Raw genomic sequence first — 11,113 nt, forward strand, 5'->3', positions numbered from 1 at the left:
AAACGGAAATTAAAACGTTAAATCAAAACTTTATAAAACTCTTTTTTAATAATCTGAATTTGTAGAATGCATCGTATATTCGCTTGCGATGCACTTTTCTGGACTGACTATAACAATGTTCTTATATTAAAAATTGACTATATTGCAGCTCGAATTTCAGTGCAAGTTTGTTTTGGTCTCAGGTGCAGAACTTTGCAATTAGAGTCAATTTTTTTTAAAAAATAATAATTAGCAATTGTCCGAAAATGAAGTTTTGACATATGTGGAGTTTTAAAAAAATGTGAAGACAACGATATCGATAAGCTGTGTAGATTGCTAATAAAATTGTCCAATGTCAACTATGGTTTCAAGCTGGACGAAATCAAAATGTTTGAAGAAAACTGAAATTAAGTTCAGTTTAACTTGCAAAATATTGACAAAAGGAGATTTATCGTCGAATTTCAAAGCTGAAATGCTAGCCTAGTCCAGACCTTGACTTATGAAAAGACCCAAATAAAGTAGTAGGGGTCAATATTGACCAAAGTTGCATAGTCCAGGTTTTTAGTTAAGGTCCAGCAAAAGTCTTTTCATGGATCCAGCAAAAGTCTTTTCGTGGGAATTGATGGTCGAGCATGGACTTCTCAAGAGTTGATCAAACGTAATTTCAACGCGTTTTTGGGTCAAGCATGGTTTTTTATGGGCGAGTCTTCTGTTTTGCAAGTTTGGATAAAAAAATTTTTTTTGTTTGCTACTGCACATAATGAAGCAGGAACGTAGCAAAGCTAAACAGCATTGCTCCACTACAGTTCAACTTAAAAAGTAGTTGGAAAGCTGTCAGAGGTCTGAAGAACATCTGCAATTCTTGAGATATAGCAATTATCGCAGCTGTATTAGGTTACCACTTTACTTGATTGAATGAAACTAGGTAGCTTAATTATAATCACATTATTCTTATTAGCCATGATGAAAATGTGCGTTATTCGAGTGTTTTCCTTCCCAACGTTATGAATTATCATTTTTTTTAAAAAAAAAGGCATATTTTCGACAGAATGATGGTTTTTCAGAATCGGCAAAGATGAAAGATTATACATGCTGACTACATTATAATGAAAAAGGAAAATGCACGTAAATTTTTTTTGGCAAAAATGAAGACTCATGAAAAAACTCGTGCTTGACACATGATTTGACAATATATTTGACCAGGTAAAAAACACCCGTGAAAAGACTTTTGCTTAACTTATGACTTGACTTTTGCTCGACTCAATTTTTTCTCAAAATTTTTGATCGAGGAAAAGTCCAGAGCCCATATTTTGTCGAAAGAAACTCCAGCTTTACTTTTTGGGTTAAGCCAATGTCCAGGGTGACGACACCTGGGTCGAGAAAAATTCCTGAGTAACTTTTTGGGTCGAGCAATTGGTGATTAATAAAGTCTAGCAACGCTCTTTTCATAGCATGGTGTGATCATACCCAATTTTGGTCGAGCATTGTCTTTTCATAGGTCGAGGTCTAGACTAGGTTAGGAAAATTTTTAGGATCAAAAATCATATATCATACGGATATTGGCCAGCTGACAAACTTTAACTTGTTGAAGTTTTATCTATATAGCTTGTAAAGGCAGTGTCGAAAAAGCATCGTTTCAAAACTAACTCGCAATCATTCGTTTGTCAGAGCTATGAGGGAAAAAAAGGAGCTGTTGCCACAAACTTTGACGCTAAAAGGCCATACATGTGTCATGTTCTTTTTTTAGCTTTATTCGGACACTACAATTTTTCAACTTTACGTTGTAGACGATGTATACTCGATAAAGACTTGTAAAAAGATATTAAAAACACTCCGTACATAATCAATATCGGTCCTCAATTCAACCTCGATGGTCTTTTCATTCAGCTAATTTTCATAAATTTGGCGTTCTTCAAATTGGGCTATCAACTCGAAGTATATTTTCCTTGGATGGCTAAGAGAATGCACGACAGAAATGGTTTATAATGGTACTTGGTTCTATGGGCATGAGTGAATGAGCATGTCTTAGTTACGGCCTAAATTAAGGTTTGGATATAATTTCCAATCCGAATAACAAGTCGGATCTTTTCCGTTTGTGCCCCACCGTACGTTATGCAACCCCAGTTAGAGAGCACTTGTCACTACACAGTAAATCCTTGTGAAAAAATTTGGCACGTGCGTGGGGCATAGCCGGAAAATATCCAACAAATCATATGAGTTCGTTTCAAATCTTGCTCAAACGTGCTGTCTAATTGTTACAACTTTTTCTTGCTTATCTTGACAACTTCTTGTTATTGGACACCCGTGCAAAGATTGCAAAAGAATGTAAATAACTTTAAGTTTTTACAGCGAGTGCTAAGTCAAGATCTAGACAAGGTTTACCAACATTTAGTATGTTTCTTATCTAGGTGCATAAAGTTTAGGTTGACTTGCGTTTGAGTACATGAGTCTGCTCCAATTCTCTTCTAGGCTTTGAAAATCCACTGAAAAGCCAGGATAAACATTGATGTATCCCTATAAACCGGGTAGTCTTAATTTAAGTGCCTGGACCGAACTCCAAGTCTATATCAGTTCTGTTTAATCCTAATTCCAAGTCTGATTACGTTTCCCAGTACTGGCAAATCTAAATACAACTCTTACAAGTCTGGCAATTCTTAGCTAAGACTTGGATTACACTTGAAAAAGTTGATTCTCAAGTCAAAACCAACCATTCAAAAATTTCGAATTTCATGAAATTTTTGAATTTTGAAAAAAATTTGAAGCGTGCACGATATCGAGGTTAATTTTTGGCCACTTTACCGGGTTGCTATAAAATGAAGCCGGTGCATACCAAACTTTCAACTAGCACCCCCGGAGAGTCCGTGGGTCCCAGGGGAGGTATATTTTACCCAAATTGGGCCAATTTGATGGTATTTCGGGCCGTTTTCAGCTGTTTTCAGCCGTTTCGGCTCGATTTTGACGAAAATTGACTGAATTTGATATATATTTCAGATCGTGAAAGACGGTCTGGATAATCTTACCGAGGAAAAGTTGTGAAGAAAACTTTGACGGTTCCCAATGTGTCAAGGTGGCCAGCTTTGCAAAGTTGTGGAAATTTGGTTGATCCAGTTGGTCTGAATCAGTCATGAAATTTGATGGACCAAAAGGACGAAAATGGGTCTGAATCTGATTATTTTTGGACAATTTCCCGGCTTTTTTTGGCCACTTTTGTGGTTTTCCTTACCTATTTTCGACTATTTTCCGCTCAATTTTGACGTTTTCCATACCCATTTTGGACTTGGCGAGACCTGGATTTAGATAAGCCAAGGCTTAAATCAGACTTGGATTAGACTTGTCAAGTCTCAGCGCAGACGTGGATTTAGACTGCCAGGTGTAAAAAATGACATGATTATGGTTCTGAATCAGTAATAAAATGAGACGTGTAATTACCCTGGTCGAGGTGGCCAGACCGAATTGAGCTCTGATCAGACCATCTTCGAGCGCACACATGTTCTCGGTGCAATCGAATTACATGGTCTGGAGAAGGCTTCGAGCGCACTTTTGTCTGGACAATGGTCTGGAACTTGCCTGATCAGATGTCACTTTGGTCTGGGGCGGTCTGAACAGAAATCACTTTGGTCTGGGACGGTCTGATCAGATGCAGTTTCAAACGCGATCAGAGGCCGATTCGAGCGCACACTAGTCTGACCAGAGACCAAGTCCAGCGAATCTTTTTTTTTGTTTTTAACTGACATTTGTTGTCTCTGGTAAGAGTCAACAAAAAAGCAGCATTATGATCAAAACTCCATCCCAAAATCTGTTGGGTTTGATCAGAACCATGGGGTCCAGCTGATAGCAACTGCCGGTCCCCTCATTAAAAGGTTTTGAATCAAAGTAGATCAAGACGTTTTTATCCAAAGCTGTCTGAGTTCAAGTTAATGGCACACTCAAAAATTTTTTGGGGCACATTTTCTGGTTTAATTTTCATTAGCAATACTTTTAGAATTGGCTTTTAATTAGTTGAATATAAGATTGATAACATCGTTTTTAATGAAATGAATATATTATAGCGATATTAAGAGATTTGACCATGTTCAAAATCGCACTGATCAGCGCATTTTGAACGCACTTTAGTCTAAACAGAGGCAACTTCGAGCACACTTTCGTCTGATCAAAGGTGATTTCGAGCGCACTTTAGCCTGATCGTTGCAATTTCGAGTGCACTTCAGTCTGATCAGAGGCTATTTCGAGCGCACTTCAGTCTGATCAGAGGAGGATTCGAGCGCTTACTAGTCTGATCAGGGTATGACTTTCAAGCGCACAATAGTCTGATCAGAGGACGTTTTCGAGCGCAATTTAAGCGCACACGGAGCTTCGAGCGCACGATAGTCTAATCAGAGGACACTTCAGTCTGGGTCGGTCTGATCAGAGGTCGCTTTTGTCTGGGACGGTCTGATCAGACGCCAATTTGGTCTGGACCTCAACCTGGGTAGACTTGGCCAGTACAGAAGTTGACTTGGCGTTAGGTCCGGATACTTACTTTTTGCGTTTTCGAGTTTCGGCGTTGAATGTTGAGAGAATTTTCTGCCCACGCACTTTGCGGAAAACATGAACGAACAACATATTAATGCGTGCATAATTGCACCTTAGACACACGTGTCAAACTTTTACACAATGATTTACCTATTTAATGACACGGGCTCTGTTTATGGCAGGTGCAAAACGTAATTGGGTCATACATGAAAAAGATCCCGAAAAACATGCAAAATAGGTGCAGAAAATAGCTCTTTTTACAGTGCAGTGTTCCAACGAACAGATCCACTTTGGTTGTCTATAGAAAACCGGCTGCTGTCTTAGCTTGCTAGACTCTCTTCCGATTTTAGGGTTTTTCCCATCATAGCCCATATCGCCCCGCCACACTCACTATTCTGTAAAATTAGAGCAATTGTAGAGCGCGGTGGGGGGGGGGGGGTCGAGGGGCTATACGTCACTCGATCATTAGGCGTTGGAACGAATTCAGCATCTGGATGTGCGTGATCGTGTTGACTCCATCTTCATTCTCGAAATCATTAGAAGTTTTGCTAAAGATCACCTAGATATCATTCAAACCCGGGTCGAGGTTTAGTCAAAAATTAAGTTAAGATTAGCGGTGAATAGCGGAGAAAAAAAAACTTTTTTCACAGCAAAGCTCCCGCATCTTTTTGCTATCAATGTGGTGAAAGCGGCCAATTTTTTCTAAGATTTGCGGTGTTTAGCAGTGAATTTTTGTAAGATTTGCGGTTTCCAGCGGTGAAAATTTTTTTTTCACCGTATTCAACGGATTTCTTAAGAAAATGAAAGTCCCGAACCGGTCTCGAACCTCTCACCTCCTCCATGTCAACAACTTCTTAATCCACTTCGCCATCTGACACATTATTCAAGCATATTGCGTGTGAATTTAAATCGGATTCAATAATCGCTATGAAACGCAACTGAGTTGAAATTTTGTAATTTTCACTGCGATTTTTAGCGGTGAAAAATTCTTTTCAACGCATCCATTCTTCATTCACTGCTAAATTGCTATACATGTAGCACAAATCATGAACGAAAAACGAGCGTTCGAAAAACGCCAAAAACGTGCATTTGAGCGTGCAAAAATGTAGTCATTTGAATTGATGTCAACGTTTTCTCCATTGAGTTTTCATTCGTCATTTTTTCTGCATGTTTAAATTTGAACTTTGACCTTAGAACTCTAACCTGGGGCTTTTGAAACGTTCGCTTATTTCAACTTTATGGGATACGCTATATATGGGACAAGACTTTGCATCAGAACATATTTTACGCTTCAAGGTCAAAAGATTTACATACACAATCAGCTTGTGATTCGGCCTCCTGTTATCGGTGATAAAAAAAATCGGGGATCTTTTTTCGTTTGTGTCCCCCCCGCCCCAGCATAATGGGTGCATATTATTTGCGCCCCCCCCCCCCCCAGACGCACGTGCCATTTTACTATGTTATGGCACGTGCTCTGTAACTGGGGGGAGCATGACATATTTGGGGGGGGGGGACAAACGGAAACATAATTTGGTTTCTATAAATTTGTATTTATTTTGTTTTTGTTTTGATTTATGCGTTGTTAGTTGGTTACAACAAACTATCCAGCCGCAGCACAGATTCAATCCATTTGATTGATAATTAACGGGGGGTGACCCCCGTCTAGCCGACTATCATAGTGACAAGTGCTCTCTAACTGGGGTTGCATAACGTACGGGGGGGGGGCACAAACGGAAAAGATCCGACTTGTTATTCGGATTGGAAATTATATCCAAACCTTAATTTAGGCCGGTACTAAGACATGCCCATAGAACCAAGTACCATTATAAAACCATTTCTGTCGTACATTCTCAAAGCCATCCAAGGAAAATATACTTCGAGTTGATAACCCAATTTGAAGAACGCCAAATTTATGAAAATTAGCTGAATGAAAAGACCATCGAGGTTGAATTGAGGACCGATATTGATTATGTACGGAGTGTTTTTAATATCTTTTTACAAGTCTTTATCGAGTATACATCGTCTACACCGTAAAGTTGAAAAGTTGTAGTGTCCGAATAAAGCTAAAAAAAACATGACATGTATGGCTTTTTAGCGTCAAAGTTTTTGGCAACAGCTTCTTTTTTCTTTTTTTTCCTCATAGCTCTGACCAACGAATGATTGCGAATTAGTTTTGAAACGATGTTTTTCGACACTGCCTTTACAAGCTATATAAATAAAATTTCAACAACTTAAAGTTTGCCAGTTGGCCAATATCCGTATGCTATATGATTTTTGATCCTAAAAATTTTCCTAACCTAGTCTAGAACTCGACCTATGAAAAGACAAAGCTCGACCAAAATTGGGTATGATCACACCATGCTATGAAAAGAGCTTTGCTAGACTTTATTCATCACCTGGACAATTGCTCGACCCAAAAAATTACTCAGGATTTTGCTCGACCCAGGTGTCGTTACCCTGGACATTGGCTTAACCCAAAAAGTAAAGCTGGAGTTTCTTTCGACAAAATATGGGCTCTGGACTTTTCCTCGATCAAAGATTTTGAGAAAAAATTGAGTCGAGCAAAAGTCAAGTCATAAGTTAAGAAAAAGTCTTTTCATGGGTCTTTTTTACCTGGTCAAATATATTGTCAAATCATGGGTCAAGCACGAGTTTTTCATGAGACTTCATTTTTGCCTAAACAATTTTACGTGCATTTTCCCTGTTCATTATAATGTAGTCAGTATGTATAATCTTTCATCTTTGGCGATTCTGAAAAACCATCATTCTGTCGAAAAGATGCCTTTTTTTAAAAATTGATAATTCATAACTTTGGGAAGGAAAACAATTGAATAACGCACATTTTCATCATGGCTAATAAGAATAAGGTGATTATAATTAAACTACCTAATTTCATTCAATCAAGTGATGTTGTAACCTAATACAGCTGCGATAATTGCCTTATCTTAAGAATTGCAGATTTTCTTCAGACTTCTGACAGCTTTCCAACTATTTTTTAAGTTGAATTGCAGTGGAGCAATGCTGTTTAGCTTTGCTACGTTCCTGCTTCATTATGTGCAGTAGCAAACAAAAAAATTTTTTTTCCAAACTTGCAAAAAAGAAGACCCGCCCATTAAAAAACCATGCTTGATCCAAAATCGCTGTGGAATGACGTTTGATCAACGCATGAAAAGACCATGCTCGACCATCAATTCCCACGAAAAGACTTTTATTGGAGCCATGAAAAGACTTTTGCTGGACCTTAACTAAAAACCTGGACTATGTAATTTTGGTCAATATTGACCCCTACTAGTCTATTTGGGTCTTTTCATAAATCAAGGTCTGGACTAGGCTAGCATTTCAGCTTTGAAATTCGACGATAAATATTCATTTGTCGTCAATATTTTGCAAGTTAAACTGAATGCACCTTTTAATGTCAGTTTTCTTCAAACATTTTGATTTCATTCAGCTTGAAACCATAGCTGACATTGAACAATTTTATTAGCAATCAACACAACTTATCGATATCGATGTCTTCACATTTTTTACGGAAATCCACATATTTCAAAACTGCATTTTGGAACAATTGCTCATGGTTATTTTTTTATAAAAAATTGGCTCTAATTGCGAAGTTCTGTACCCGAGACCAAAAAAACTTGCACTGAAATTCGAGCTGCATTATACTTAATTTTTATTGTAAGAAGATTGTTATAGTCAGTCCAGAAAAGTGCATCGCAAGCGAATATACGATGGACTCTACACATGCAGATTATAAAAAAAGAGTTTTTTAAAAGTTTTGATTTAATGTCTCAATTTCCATTTTTTAATGTTTTGATACTGAGCTTTAACATTTGAATCTTTGTTAAACTTTCTGCAATATACAACATAGTTTAAAAGATGCAACGCTGTCAAATGTTCTAAAAACTGTGGACATACGAACGGAACAATATATGCCAATATGTGAATTGTTTTAATGTGATCTTTTACCACTCAAACTATAAATTCATTTCTATGGGACAGACTGTAATTAGTGTAGTGCAACGCTGAGTTGAGGTTGACATCCAAATTTTTTTTAATGTCCAGTGAATTGTGTGAAAAGTCAGCTCGGCACGGTTGGTTTTCGCAAACCTTTTAGTTGGTGTTGTTAATTTTTTTCTATCTTCCCAGCTTCAACTTGGATTAACCTACTTTTTAACTATAGGGTTACATTTAATATAATAGTTAGACGAGAGGGAGAGATTGAAATGCACAAAGAATGAGGGATTAAAGATATAAATAATTAATGAAAGGAAAGAAATGAAGGACGGAATAAAAACACAACCAAATCCAAAATTTTTCACCCGGGTACATAATGCATCTTTTTCCGTCCCAAATTAGGGTTGAACCCATGCCCCTCGCTTCACAGTCATATGTCTAATCCCTTGCGCTACCGATGCCTGTTACTTTTGTCTATTGAACTGACTATATACGCAAATTTTTGATCATTTGCAGATCCGGAGCTCAAGCATGGTGTTGTAGGATGCACGTTTAAGGATTGTTAAAGCACATGAAGATAGGAGCCCTTTTTCCACCATTGTGCTCAAGGGCGACTTACATTTAATATAAAAGATAGATTCTCCAATGTCAATTTATAGTTAAACTATGCTAAGTTTGTCCCGTAAACTACCAGCGTAAGTGCACTCAAAAAACAAACTCCTGACATGCTGCATATAAATAATTATTATTATTATTATTATTTTTCGGACAATTTCAACCATGCAATTGAATAAAACGAATTGTTTGGGAATGACCATTTTGCATTGAAACGAAAATGGTCTGCTTTTCTCTTCGTGGTTGAAGTTGTTGAAAATTTTTACCTTTGAACGTTATGTGAAATAATTGAGACAATTGACAGCCTTGCGATTTCAGGGGGCAGAGTGAATATCATTGATAAACAATGACAAAACCAGCTTTCCTGTGTTTTTTGATGTCGAGAGTTGGCTTGCAATGATTTAGCCATACTTTATAGAGTACTTGCATTAGCGCCAACATTGCGCAAAGGATCAAAAGGAGCAAGAATGTGTGCAAACCCTCGAAGATTTCTGGTATAATTTTTCCTACTGTAAAAATGAGACTGTGCAACGATCTCGAAAGTTCGCAGCTCGCAATGGAGAAACTATGCAATCTTTTGATGGCCAAACAACTTTTTACTGTGGCAACCCTTCATCTGCTTTTTCTATATGTGTTAAACTTGAACTTTAACCTTTATGCTCTTTTCAAAAAAAGCAATTGAAACGCCGGCTTGTTTTAGCTTGATGGCACAGTCAATAAACAGCGTGTCCGACAACGTTGAAATAATCGAACGCTGTTTTTATCAAAGAAAAGAGTTCAAACGCCAAAGTCAAAGTAATGCGTTTCTCATTAAATTGAAACAATCGAACGTTTCAATCACACTGTCCGCATTGCTCATGCGCTTTGCACATTTTGGCGTTTTTGATTATTCCAACTTTATTCCAAGGTCAAAGTTCAAATTCAAAACCAATATTGGCGCTTTTCTATTTTGCATGCCAGGAGTTTTTCGAACTTTCGCTTGCGTTGCAACGTATTGGGAATAACTGAACCGTAAAGTTGTAATCAAACGTTTCAAAAACCCTCTCATCATTACTCTGGACACATATAGTTAAAATTTTATGTTTTACGCGAAATTTCATGTCTTTTAACTAGAGCACAAACCTCAAAACTGCGGCAGGGCTTTTCACTTCATATCTATATATGTTGTACATATATATCTATACTTTTATATAGAAAATTTACCTTGCATAATCTTTACCTAGAAGCAATGTTTTCGGTACCCACAGGAGTAAAAATTATTTTAAGCATCTGTTTTTCTGGATGTTTTCAACTAGACACATGAGTGCACGACGAATTTTCGAGATATGATTGCTGTTGTACATATCTTCTAGTCTGCTTGTTGAATGTCCTTTCAAGAGAAAAAAACATTCTTTTGAAATTTATGTTGTTCCGGAGCATGATCCGCCGAAGTATTTCAAATGCTTGAGTAAGATCTGCTCGAGAAATGCTTGAGTTAAACGGCTTTCAAATTCTTTGTCAATCTGGCATCAGTTACTCCCACTAATTTTCAGCGTTGAAAACCTTCAGACATGTTGGTCCAAAACGATTTGTTGATCTCTGCATGTTGAAAATTTTGAAAACGTTGCAATTCTATGGGACTACTTTTAATATGTCCCATTAAGTTGAAACAATCGAACGTTCAAAACCTCACAAACATGCAACTCAGCATCGACTTGGTCATTTCAATGTCAACGCTTTTTCATCAATCTTTAATTTACAAAGTCTGTCCCATAACTTGGAAAAGATTGATCGTTCGAAAAGTGCCAAAAATGTGCAATTTAGCATCAATGTGCTCTTTTGAATGTCAACGTTTTCTGCAATAAGTTTTCCTTCATCAATTTTTTCTACATTTTTTTAAATTTGAACTTGGACTTTTCAATTCTAACCTGTTGCGTTCTGAAACGTTCGCTTATTTAAACTTTATGGAACACGCTATATCTTTTATCTGCATGTTTGAAATTTAAACTTTGACCTTTGAAATCTCCCCAGTGGTTTTTGATACGTTCGTTTATAGTCTGTCCCCACCCAGTGA

Source organism: Convolutriloba macropyga, chromosome 9, assembly GCF_964194025.1.
Source record: "Convolutriloba macropyga chromosome 9, txConMacr16.3, whole genome shotgun sequence".
NCBI classification, from domain to species: Eukaryota; Metazoa; Xenacoelomorpha; order Acoela; family Convolutidae; genus Convolutriloba; species Convolutriloba macropyga.